General features: G+C 41.9%; 1 protein-coding gene across 2 annotated transcripts in view; it reads left to right on the top strand.

The window, feature by feature from the left end:
- The window catches only part of MTHFD1L (methylenetetrahydrofolate dehydrogenase (NADP+ dependent) 1 like), a 253,352-nt gene that overhangs the window by 133,226 nt on the left and 106,466 nt on the right, over nucleotides 1-13,660 (top strand). The window lies entirely within an intron of this gene.

Consider the following 13,660-nt stretch of genomic DNA (forward strand, 5'->3'; position numbering starts at 1 on the left):
ACAAATAAGCAGGTGTTTAAAATCTGTATCTCATTAGATTTTTCCAAATTACTACGTGTTAATGTGGTTGGGATAGAACCATTTATGGTATAAAGAAACAACAACCTATTGACCTAATAGGGAAAGATGGGGAGAAAAATTACTTTGTTTGTCAAGAGGCTGAATACTAAGAAATAAGAATGAGAGAGGATGGAAATATACAAATAAATTATAGCATTTGGAACTGTACAACTGACTTGTTTAAAAATGTAGCCTGAAACAAGGCTTTGAGAAGACTGCAGAAAAGTTTCCAACATTAACATGGTTTGTCTTCATCCCTGTTACCCACATAAATTGTTTGACTTTACATAGTTTATTGTTTCTTTTACTTTGTTAGAAAGAGCTGTAGGCAAAGGCCATCTGAACCCACCATGAAGCAGTCTGTATTTTTAAAGCATTAGTTTGAATACATATGGAGAACATCAACATATCAGCTCTCTTATCAAAGAGGACTTCCTTTCTCTTTTCAATTTTCTTGAAGAATGAGGCTTTCAGTTGAAACTGTGAGCTATTACTCAAAACACTGACTCAACCATTAGCAGTAAGCTTAGATAACCAGGGCAAGATGATAGAGGGAAGAGAGGAAGGACTATATACATCCTCTCCCACATATATCCCACACTCAATAGTTAAGGAGCCTGCTGCCATTCAGCGCTGAAGCATTTCTGCTGACATCTTATATGGGACAACTCTGTTTTTTCTTAATTTCTTAGAAGTCTATAAAGCATGCCACAAGCACCATGAGCTCTCTCTCACATCTCAATATACCATCTAGGATGAAAACAGATGTAATATAAGAGAACAATTTAGAGTCTCTCTCTCTGCCACAGGTTATGCCTGGTTTCCTTCCAGGCTTCAGACTTTGATTGACAAATGTACCTCTGATAAAACTGAGTGCTGGTATAACTGTAAGTCCTGTCCTCTTTACCATGTAAAGATAAGCATGTTTTATATATTCTGCATATATGTGTTTTATCCTACTCATGTCATCTTATTCATTATAAACATGTTTGTAAAAAGCAAAATTGCTTCGAGGTCACTGATGCTTCTTGATGACAGCTCACAGCACCAGCCAATCAGTATTGTGCTTAGGTAGTTCTGCAAACTGGCAGAACTGTTTTTTTAAAGAGCTCAGCCCTGAAGAGGAGAGTTATGTTTCCATTGAATATAGAGAGGACGTGTCTAAAGTTGGCTCTCTTCCAAAAATATTTTGTCTTTCACTCTAAATTAATGTGGTGCTTGAAAAATGAAAACCATACTATTTGGCCTACAGTTAACTGAACTTTGTTAGATACCCTGGTGCATTATATCAGGCAGAAAACAATAGCGAAAGTGCTGGCTTGAATCAAGACATAGAATGAACTCATTGAACAGAACCACTGTAAGACAAAGCAGTAATGCTGTAAAACACCAGGAAGATAAAGCAGTACAGGCATTATGTTAGGATGGAATAATGAAAGTAAACTGCCCAGCTCATTAAGAGAGAATTGTTTTGAGGCAAAAATTTTCACAGTATTTCTTGATACAGAAGTCCCAAAATCACCAAGAAAATGATTGAAAGATACTAAAAGACAGACAGAAAGATGGCTTTCTTTCGCAAAAAACAGTTTCTAAAAGAATGAACACCATGTCTTAAGATTGTACAGGCTACTGGTGGCGGGGATGGGGGCTAGTACAGAATTCTGGGAAACTCAGTGAATCACCTTGGAGGCCCATTGAGCCAGGCAAGTTACATGATTTTAGTTCATGTGATGTTTAATTGATTTAATTGGGGTGGGGGGGGAGGAGATTTTGAGGACTTTGTGTAGCAGTTGTGCCTGTTAGAAAATTTGATGGGGAGGTGAGTTAATATGAAATAGGAACAATTCATATTGGGCTTCTTTTTAAATCTTCCTGCATGATTGGAACAGTCTGAGTTTACAGTGAGCCAGTCACGTGACTTGCTTGTGGTACCAAAGATATCTATTTAGTTTTCTAGAAGCACATTCAAGTTTAGGGTTGTTAGTAGGAAACAGAAGTCTAGTTTGTAGAAATGTGAATTAGTCCTGTGAAAAGCAATGGAGAAAAAGGAGGCAAAGGCTGTGTGCAGAGAGAGTTTGTGTGATGAGTTCACTATGGAGACACCCTCATCCCTTATTGGCTGGACATGCAACCTTGCTCCCAGGTAACTGGTTTTTCCTCTTTCCAGCTGTGCTGAATACTGGTTGGCTGGCTCTTGTTGAAATCACCCCCCTTCCCACTGATGGAATGTTTCAAGTTCAAAAAACAAATAAACATTGACTTTGAAAAATAAGGTGCCAAATGAATGCTTAATTGGATAAATATAGCAGATGTCTGATATTTTTAAAAGTGAAACCCCTATCTGAAGTGTGTGGGAGGGTGGAAATCAGGTTGGGAGCCAGTTATATATATCAGCATAAGAATGGGTGAGGGGAATGGAGAGGAGTGAAGTGGAACTTACCCCAGAGAAGGAAAAAAGAACAGCTGTGCACATCTGTATGCATCCCAAGTGTGCGACAATAAAGACAAATAGATCAGACAGAGAAGTAAGAGTAGAGATGAGGGGGGGAGGAGTAAGACTCACATAGGTTTAAATATATTTTGTGGTGGACCAAATTCATTTTTTAAAATAGAAATGACTAACACTGCAATCCTATGCAAAGTTACTCCAGCCTGAGCCAATTGAAATCAGTGGGCTTTGACTGGAGTAACTCTACATAGGATTTCACTGTTGGTTGCAGAAATTAGAAATATTATACCTCATAAATCTCATAGAAATACAGCATCAGAGGCAAACTTGGAGTGAAAAACAGCCCTGGAAAAGAGCCCTTGTCTGCCCTGGCCCAGGAGGGAGAAAGGGAGGAAGAGGCAATTTGACTACCCAGTTGGCGGAACGTTACCTTACTTGCCTCATGCAGGGCTTAGGTGGACCATGCAATGCCTCCCTCACCTCATGTGGGTTGGGACACCACCTCCCTCACTTCACGTGGGGCTTGAGCAAGCCAAGTTCTAGTACTACAGAACAAGGAGGAAACGGTCTTGCTCTTCACACCATGTCTCCTTTTATCCTGCTCCTGAGTCATTTTTTTACAGCTAAAAAGTCACAATTTTTAAACTTTTCCTTTTTAGAGAAAGTGCTCTGGCTCCTTTGCCATTTTAGTTGCTCTTTTTGTATTCTTTCCAGCTCTATTATATCTTTTGTGAGATGGACAATTGGAATGCTGCACGGTATTCCAAACGCATCTGTATCATATTTATATAAAGGCAAGATGCTGACAGTTTTATTTTCAGTCCCTTTCCTAGTAAGCCTGTCATAGAACCTGCCTTTTTAAAACTGCCACTACAAAATGAGTTGACATATTTGTTGATGTATCCACCAAATTTTTTTTATAATTTCTTTCCTGGTTGGTCACTGCAACTTCAGACCCCACCGTTGTATAAGAGATATTTGCCCCAGTCTGCATCATTTTACACTTGCTTATATTGAATCTTCTTTTCCATTCTGTTACCCATCTTGGAAAGATTCCTTTGGAATCTTGCCCATCTCCCTAGGTTTTGGCTGTCCTGAATAATTTAGTGCCATTTAGAAGCTTAACTGTTTCAACATTCATCCCTGATTCCAGACCACTTTATGAGCAAGTTTAATAGAGCGGAGCTGATACCAACACAGATCACAGGGGATCCCATTATATACTTCCCTATGTCGCAATCTTTGCTCTTTTATCTCTGTCCTGTGCTGTGTGTTCTTTTTTGTTTATAAGTTTTGTATTTTTTAGTCAGCTGTGAATCCATGAGAAGACCCTTTCTGTTATCCCTTGACTGCTAAGTTTACTAGTTAGCCTTTGATGGACTTTGTCAAAAGATCTTTGGAAGCTCAAGTGTATAATGCTTACCAGTGCATATGTTGGATGGCATTTTTAAAGAATTCCAAGGATTTCATTGGGATCCCTGTTTAAAACATGGCGTTATATTAGCTCTCTTTCAGTCTTTTAGTAAGAACAACAGTTTTAGTGACCAGTTGCATATTTTAGTTAGGAGACCAGCAGTGTTGCATTTGAGTTCCTTAAGAACACTCAGTTGCTATCCACCCAATAGTTTTTGATTTATCATTTAGCCCTAGAACTTAATCTGTTGTCACCTTCATGTCACTCAATTCTTCAACTTCAACCACCACTCTGAAAATCTGTTTAAACTGTTCTACAGAAAAGACACACAAATAAATAAATGTTTTGTGTGTCTGGCACAAGAATGTCTTATGGGTATACTAAGGCTCTTGGTTCTTGTTATGATTCTTTCATGATAGCCATGGAAGTTTTCTTTTGATTCTCTGCAGTAATGTCCATCAGATCATATTCGAAGAACAGGCCACCCTACTACTCTCCATTTGATTTGTGAGTTATATATATTGGCATGGCACTTGAAAGCATTCACAAATACACTGGAGTGTATGATACCCCCCCTAAAGCAAGTTTCTTTCAAATGAAATCTGGATGTGCTTTTGCCCTGAATCAAAAAATTATGAGGTTGAAAGCTAGCTTTGTCCCTTTCTTACTCTCATACTCCCCACCCCTATGTGTGCTCTTGACAGCATGACACTTTTAATATTTGTTTTTATTAAATATTTTCCCACTCCTTTCATGTTCTCAAACATGGGGTAGGAAGTGGCAGCATGTTGAGGAGATGAAAATAAACCTCTTATGACCACAGGCAGAGGTGTGGATTCATATAACAGTTTCACTTTAGTGTTCATTTTCTGCCATATATTAAGAAACAATCTGTTCCTTTGCCAATACATTCAGGGAGGGTGCTTTGGGCGTAGGAATCTCCCTGTCATCCGTAGAACCTGTGAATTCAAGAGAAGAATGAAATTAGAAACAGATTTATTAAAAGCTAATGGGAAAGTAACAACAAAAAGAAAAGAAAGCTGAAATGTGCAGAGTCAGCTTTTATTTAAGCACCATCCCATATCAATCCAGAGCACCTTGAACTGTGCATTTTGTCTTGGCTGTGTTCCTGACAATAGATGTGGAGAAGATATAGATGACTTCATTTAGCAGAGAGATATTTATTATTTCTCTCAGAGCATGTAGAAATGAAGTATTGACCCCCCCCCTCCCCCCAGCTCAAGGCTATTCTGTGATTTTGGTGGAAGGAAAAAACACAACCATTAAGCCTTAAGACTAAATAACAAATCCAAAGACTTGTTCTCTTTGCATTAAAGCTAATAAACCAGGCAGGATTCTGTTGTTTTAACTGAAGAGCACTCACATGAACCTGAGAGTCCCTCTACACAAGACGCTGTACACAGGGATGCTCAAGTGTAGGGAGACACAATGTTAGCTGGCAAGCGTAGCTTAAAAAGACAGAGACAGTGGAGATTGCTCCTCAGAAGGTTTGTTAATTTCATCTTCGCCTCCTTGAAGGCTCTGTCAATTTCACCTCCCCTTTGTGGAGGCAAAACCATCTGAGGAGCAATCTCCACCAGCTCTGTCTTTTTAAACTAACCTTCCTGGCTAACATTGTGTCTCCCTATACTTGAGTGTTCCTGTGTAAGATAACTTGTGTAGAGAGACTCTAAAAACAAGTCACAAAGGGGCTGTTCAGGCATGACTCTCATACACTGCTCTACATAGGGTAAGATTAGGAGCAGGTCACAGGCTTGCATGCTTCCTCCTCCTTCATTTATCTCTTGCATAACCATGAAGGTAACAGGTGAGCTGTGAGATCTTTTCATAATCAAAATGCTGGGTTTCCTGGATGGCCTTCCCCATGTGAGCAGGAGAACGGGGGGGGGGGGCGGGTAAGGAAGAAATATACAAACGTAAGGCCTCTTTTCAATGTCGTGCATGGGAGCAAGAGGTAAAGAGAAGTAGCATCCAAACAACCAGTTTTGTTAAAGGAATGAGGATTCGAGTGATTGCACAAAATCTGTTTTTTTCAGTTTGAGCTGACATTCTAATACAATACTTTTAACCAGCTCAAACCATTTATCACCACATCAGCCTGCAATGAAAAATCTGTGCTGAGGCCTGTGGTGAACTAACCATACCAATATATCATGAGGCATCCAGACTCGAGCCACATTTCATTTTTCTTTATTTGAGGCAGAAATGAATTTTTGGGTCATACAAGCCAGAATGGATCATATATAGCTGGACAGCAGCATAATAACAATTCAACATTCTTATCAGTTTTCCATGCACTTTGACTCTACTATCAATGCTCTAGGAAATCTATGATAAGCTCTAGAGAAAGACCTATATGTATTCGAGGGTTAGTACCAGCTATGAGCTAAGGAATCCCCATTTTAAATCTCACTGCAGCCCAAATTCAGTAGCCTTTGGCAAGTCACAGTTCTCTGGGATAAGAATATTCTCCATTATAGAACTCCTGTATGGTTTATTGAAATAACAAGTAGGAACCCATAAGTAGTTGCAGAGATAGGGTTCCCAGTTGCCCGCCAATGGTGGGCAAGCTCCAGGGGTTTTCTCCATTGTTCACCGATCTGCCAGTGATCAGTGAGAGCCCCCCCCCCCCCAGAAGTTGCCCACCACCAGCAGGCACCCCGGGAAACACGTGCAGTGCGCATGCTCCTGGGAGGCATGATGACGTCACTTCCAGAAATGACTTTGTCGTGCTGGCCACAGAAGTGCTCCCGCGCTTCGTTTAGGGCTGATTTGGGGGCTGAATTGGCCCCTGCTTCTCAACCACCAACCACCTACCTTTTATCTGCCCCCATCTTCAGCATATTTATTATTTATTTATACCTCTCTCTACAATGGTACTCAAAGCAGCTTATACCATTGTACTCCCTTTTATCCTCACAACAAATCTGTGATGTAAATTAGGCTGAGATAGTGTAACTGGCCTGAGGTTACCTGGCAAAATTCCACAGCAGAGTGTTGATTCAGACCTGGGTCTTCCAGATTCTGTGCTGAAACACTAACCACTACACTACACTGGCTTTCGTGGTGTGGCTGCTGTTGAACAGTAGCAAGCTGCTACCTACTGAGTTGTCTTGCAAGTTGCATGGTGGTAGGTTGTTTGGTAGCTGCTGCCCAGCGTGGCCCCAATGAATCCTTCCTTAGAGGCCCAAACAGTCCTGCTTTTTCCTTCTGCCTTGTACTGACAGAAGCGGTAGCTTTGCCACCAGCACTGAGAGAGTATACATATCCTGCCTTTCTCCCCAATGGGAACCCAAAACAGTTTACATCATCCACTTTCATCCATTTTTTCCTCATAACAACCCAGTGAGAATGTGTGATTGACCCACATTCATGCAGTGAGCCTCTAGGGTAGAGTGGGGAGTATGAAACTGTAGCTACTACATTGCCTTTCATGGGGTGAGTGCTGTTGAACAAGTAGTAAGCAGCTAGGCCTGGGTGGGTCACACAAGTAGCAGTCGCTCGGTGGTTGCTGCCGGGCTTGGCTTGAAGGCCACAACAGATGTGGAAAGATTCGGGCCCCCACCTCTGTTTTTTACTGACAGAAATCAAGACTGGAATGCCTGCAAAACTATTGGGTTGCCCAGCAATGGCCATTGAGGGCATCTGTTTCTTAAAGCTACAGCTGCTTCTTTTATCATTTGAGGTTTTTTTAACACACACACACCCCGTTTTATTTTTTAATTATTTTATTTCAGATTTTTCAGCACACCTGGGGTGTTTTTCCAGGTTTGTGGAAAGATATCTCTTGTCCATTCATGGCTCCAATCTCCAGATTTAAGTATCCTTAGCTTTGGTAGAGTTGAGAATTAGGTATGCTGATGACAGCATGTGTGAAGCATTTTGAACAATCTATAAATATGCACAGAAGTGCTAAGCATTATACTACAGGAATGAGGATTTAAGATCAACCATTATTCTGTTCTCTTTATGATGGCCTGAAGGAGAGAAGTGTACTTTGCTGCACTAATGGACCATCTCTTAAATGGCTTGGCTGTGTAAAAACATTGGCACCGTCTAGCAGTCAGATCTTTGCAGTTGCACAATATACATGCTCAAGCATAGCATTACTTGCAGACATGTAATTTATATGTTACAGATGTAATACATACAAAAAAAAGAGGCAATGTTTATTTCTTACAAGTTGAAAACATTTCTCTTTCTTTCTCTTCAAGTGAAATAGTGAGTGTAGAGTGGTAGATAATGTCATAAAAGTTGTGGTATGTGCATAGTTCTTTATAAGTAGCTTAAAAGCTAAGAATGTTGGTTGGGAAGGGAGGAAGTGTGAGCCATGTGAAGTGACAGAATGAGAGAAGCAACCAATGAGAGAGAGAGAACTGGAAGTGTTCTGACTAGATGAAAGAATATGCCTGAGGGAGAGACACGTATTGGAGAGAGGTTAAGACAGTTTGTGTGAAATCTGTTTAGGGTTTGTATAAAGTGAGGTATTTAAGAAAGGAAGGTATTAGTGCTAGATTAGGTAAGGTTAGGTTTATTGTATATGTTGAAGTTAAAATAAACTTTGATCTTACTCATTTTATTTTATAACCATGTCCTCAGTAATTCTTCTGTGTCCTCAGTGGTTTAGTTGAAACCTAATGATTTCATGGGTAATGCTCACTCTAGTCAGCCTTAGTTATCAAATGGAGATTTAATTAAATGTGGATCCAGTGTGATCCTAGTGCTAGTGCAGTTTATATGAATTAAGAGAGGCAGAGAAACAGACAACACTTCAGTGAGGGAAGTGTCACGGTAAGTAATTTGTTAATATAACTTAAACATTTGGTAAGATTGCTGGAATCCAGATAAAATTGCCTCAAGGGCTTAATCTGACCAACAAACCAACAGCAGCCATTCCTAGTTTATGGAGAATTAGGAATGACCTTTTTCCTATAAGGTGATAAGAAAGCAAGTATGTGTCTATGAACATAAGAGGCTGAGTGGCTCCCCTTTATTGGGTTAGGGAAACAGGCTGCTTGTGGCTCTCCCCGCCAGAGTTAAGGGGAGGTGAGCGGGTTCCTTGTACTGGCAGTGTCCTAAGATGTGTTTAATGTCGCTGTCTCAGCATCACTGTGCAGTATCAGTAGGGATGCCAGGCCATGGATCTGCAAACTCAGGAAAATGGGGCGGAGAGAGGCAGAGGCATGGACAGCACCAACGTGTGATGTCGCTGCAGGCAAAAACTGCTAGTGACACCATGGATACTCTAAGATTCACCAAAACTCTGGTTAAACCATAGAGATTTTAGCAAATCCTAGCGTGAAGCCCCCAGAGTCAGACATCATGACATTACTTCCAGGTTTTTTTATTAGAATTGACTATGCCCACCACCATACTGCTGGTGTGCTTGGTACATTTCCCCCAAATTTTCCACTGCTGCCCTTTCAGGCACCAGCGGGCAACAAACAGTATTGCTGGGAAGTCTCCCACCATAATGGGACTGCGGACAATACAGGCTGATCCTTGGAATCCTAGCCACTTAGTGCCCCAACCAGCAAAATGTAGAGAGAGACACCTCAAACTTCCTCCATCTGAACACGTCTGCTAGAGGATCATATTTCTGCTGCTTGCAGTCCTTGATCCCTTCCATAGCTGACAGCTATGCAGTTTATAATGAGGATGGTGATATTCACCATGAGGATCTTTGGGGGGGGGGGTGATGGATGATGATGTCAGGCTTCAGCTGGCTTTCCATGCTGAGCAGCACTCAGTTCACACACAGGCAGGGAATTGCTTTGGCCAGTCATTACACACCTTGGGTTTTCCTCATTGTCCTTTTACGAGATGGTGAGGGAGAGTTGCTTTTGTTATTTTGCTCCAAAAGAATGAAGTAACGGTTCTTTGTGTCTAATATTTCTTAACACAGCTATCATTGTGTGTGTTGCTGTTGCTTTTTTCAATTATGGCTTAGGATGTAGCTAAGGAATAAATTCTGTGCACAGTTTCAGTGACTGGAAGTTTTCAGCACTCTGCACACACTGGAGAAGCAGCACGAGGGAGATTGCTGTAGAAGTATTGGGTCTCAGTAAGGCTACGTGCTTCCTAGCAAAACTGCAAAGGGTCTGTTGTTCCTCAGAGTAGCACCAGAGCTACTGAGGCACTGGCAAGTATGCATGTAATGTGACCTCCATAACACCTCCTGTCATGTTCAATATAAACTTACATTGACTGTTTCATACTATGTTTTTCATGGAACATTTTCATTGGAAAAGAGTTCTCTGGCATTTTGTTATGATGCAGCATTTAAAGGTTTATCATGGTTTCCTAAATTAAGGGATTAGTTGTGAAAATGTCTATTATTCTTCATCTATATATAGCCCAGGAGAGCCTGATTTCGTCAGCTTAGAAGCTAAGCAGGGTCAGCCTTGCTTAGTAATTGGATGGGAGACCTCCAGTGAAGACCAGGGTTGCAGAGGTAGGTGATGGCAAACCACTTCTGTTAGTTTCTTGCCATGAAAACCCCACTAGGGGTTGCCATAACTCAACTACTATGACTTTAGAGCATAGTCAACTACTATGACTTTTCAAATAGACATACAGAGCTTGAATCAGTACACATTAAGTGATAACTTCTGAGACTATAATTTCTCATATTTAGCATTTGGTAATTTGAAGGCTGTGGGGTTTGGAGAAAATGTTAAATTTTTAAAAAATATATACAACAATGATACTCATTGGCTCAGGAGCTATGTGTGGCGCTGGGTAGAGGCCACTACAGAGAAATCCCATGTTGATTTCACCCATGTGCAGGCTGGCACCTGCAAGAGACCCTGTTCAGATGAGCGAAGCTGCCATGGAGGGACATAGGGAGGGAGGTGGTCCCATAGGTATGTTGGGCCAAGGCCATAAAGAGCTTTGTATGTAATAACCAGTACCTGTTGGGGTTGCACAAAGGGCAAACACCAGTCAATGTGGCTTTTTTGGTTGATGGTAATTGTGAATATGGCTCTCTGTGAGCCCTGGAGTGAGTACTACTGATAGTCAGTGTACACCTCACATATTGATCATATCTGGGCAACCTCATTCTGTCCATTATAAAAGATGACTAATATAAGCAGTTGCAATATTCACTACCCTTTCTAATGAAGCTTTCCAGGCTGGGGAGAGAGGTCTGTTCTTTCTTATAAAGAACTGCCAAGTATAGCATTCTCTGTGCCTGCTCCTTTTGATGATGGACATTTTGGAGCACATCTAAATAGCCAGCTTCTTGGACTTTCAGTGTCCAATGTTCAATGTGTAACACACATCTAGAAGTACAAGAAATGTCCCAAGACAGGGCTTGTATTTTTTCCTGGAGCCTCCACACACTATGGGAAAGCAATTTTGAGAACTGTATAGTTCTACACTCGTTTCTATTAGCAGTGTAGACAGATAGAGGAGGGTGAGTGGTTCTACAGGCTGAAGTGTACAGACTATATGTCCGGCACCCAGGCCAGACTTGGGAACCCTCTCAGAGCCACAAACTGCAAAACAAGTCCTGCCACCCTTAGCGCTCACCCAGAAATGAGAGAACACGCAGCAAAAGCACTAATGGGCCAGGAATACAGAGGAAGCCCCAGGTGCAGGAAACCCAGGCAAGGCCTGGACCGCAGAAAGCAGACTAGACGGCAACTCCTGGGTCCTAGTATCCACCAACTTCAAAGCCAAGGCTCCAGAGCAGCCCCTTGTCTCAGCCCGTGGGAAGCTCAACAGCCAGCAAGAGGGAGAGGGCACAAGAGGCAGAGACAGTCAGCCAGCACCACCACAAGCAGCAGATCGATAGCAGCAAAGGTGATACCAGGCCACACCCCAACCCAGTAGCAGACAGGGGAAGGGCAACAGCTCAGCAAACCAGCAGGCAGACTAGAGGGGACTGGAAATAGCCAAGGTAGGCTAGAAGCAAGGCGACCACAGGTGTGGCTACCTAAAACAGCTGGGGCAATGGCTAGGTTGTTGGGGGTGGGACTAGGAGGTGGAGCCTGAGAATGGTGAAGGGATAAAGGGGAAGTCCACCCACAAGCAAAAGTGGAGAGGAAGGAGTTTGAAGGAGAGTGCAGAGCGAGTTCAGAGCAGAACCAAGAGAGTAGTGAGGGAAGCCTGTGTGTCATTAGCCCACCCCACACTCTTTTCCTGAGACCCAGATTACCCGGCTGGGTCTCGCCCAGTTAATGATGCTACAGCTGAACCGCTAAGGCAGGGTCAGAGTGAAGCCTGACACTGCAGCATGCCTGATTCTTAAAAGCAGTATTATCAAGATTAGCACATCAAGCACCAATCCATATGCAAAAGAACCTCCTCAGGTTACAGTGAAGCCTCCCGCCATTAGCATTCCACACCCTGGGAAACTCTTACAGAATGACTCAGCTCAACCCCACCCCTCCTGAGTAGATACAAATGACCTACATCTTTTCCACACTGTGACACTGAGAGATCTCTGTCTTTTGGTGCTACACCTCTGAAGATGCCAGCCACAGCTGCTGGCGAAACGTCAGGAACTACAATGCCAAGACCACGGCAATACAGCCCGGAAAACCCCCAACAACCATCGTTCTCCGGCCGTGAAAGCCTTCGACAATACATCAGTATTATCAAGATTCACCCCACATTGTATTAAAGTTAAGCAAATGTTCCTTCAGTACCCTGAATATCAAGGGAAATGCTGATATTGGTACAGAGTTTAAGCCAAAGAAATGACTTAACTGCTGAACTGAATGCTGAAGTGTCTTTAAGGGCATTGATGCTATACAGCATATTTTAAGCAAGTGTTAAGTGATGTGTTGGTTTTTTTAAACAAAGATCATGAAATCATCTCTGTAGTATAGAACTAGAAATTAGGGGGCTTTACAAAAGTATTCAGTTTCATTTAGGATTCCATTTGGCAGCTGAGAATTTTGTTTAAAAATTAATGAGGCAGAATATTGCTTTCAAAACAAGATGCAAGGAGAACTGTGAATTGTCCATATATTTATGTGGACAGGAAGTATTTTTGATCAGTACAGGCTGATTCCAATTACTGGATCATTTTAAGTAACAATTTATTATGTTTTACATGATAGCTTTGACGCACACTGTACCTTATGATTTAGATTTAGCGGTAGTTCACTGAATTAAAGTTAAACAAGCTTCCTTTGTCCCAACACAACTACTAAAATGAACCAAGAAGGCATATATAAATATTTAAAGAACAAAAGAGATATAGAGATTTTTTTTCTATGGCTGTATCATAATTTGTTCCCTTTATATAGACTGTATCATCTCAAAAATGTATCTGTAAACATTTATTTATTCTTGCTAGGGTTACCAGGTCCCTCTGTCCTCTCAGCGGGAGGATAGGGGCCTGGAACTTTCCCTCTCGCACGCATCAGCGCGCATGCTCTCTGGCATGATGATGTCACTTCCAGAAGTGGCGTTGACGCGCTGGCTGCAGGAGCACTCCCATGCTCCGATTTGGCCGGTTTGGGGCCAAACCAGAGCGCAGGGATGTCAGACTGTGGCTTGCTAAAAGTTGCAACTCAGCCTACCCCTTGCAATAAGACAAAAGTCTATTGATTTCAAAAGGCTTTACTGGAGATAAACAACCAATAGAGTACACATTCCAAGATACACGGATCTTAGCTGAACTTGAAAATTGTTACGAATGCCAGGCAAAAGCTGAGGTACAGAATAGCAGTTCCCTGCGGGCCCCATCCTCCCCCTCA

This window comes from Eublepharis macularius, chromosome 1 (assembly GCF_028583425.1).
Source record: "Eublepharis macularius isolate TG4126 chromosome 1, MPM_Emac_v1.0, whole genome shotgun sequence".
Classification (NCBI taxonomy): domain Eukaryota; kingdom Metazoa; phylum Chordata; class Lepidosauria; order Squamata; family Eublepharidae; genus Eublepharis; species Eublepharis macularius.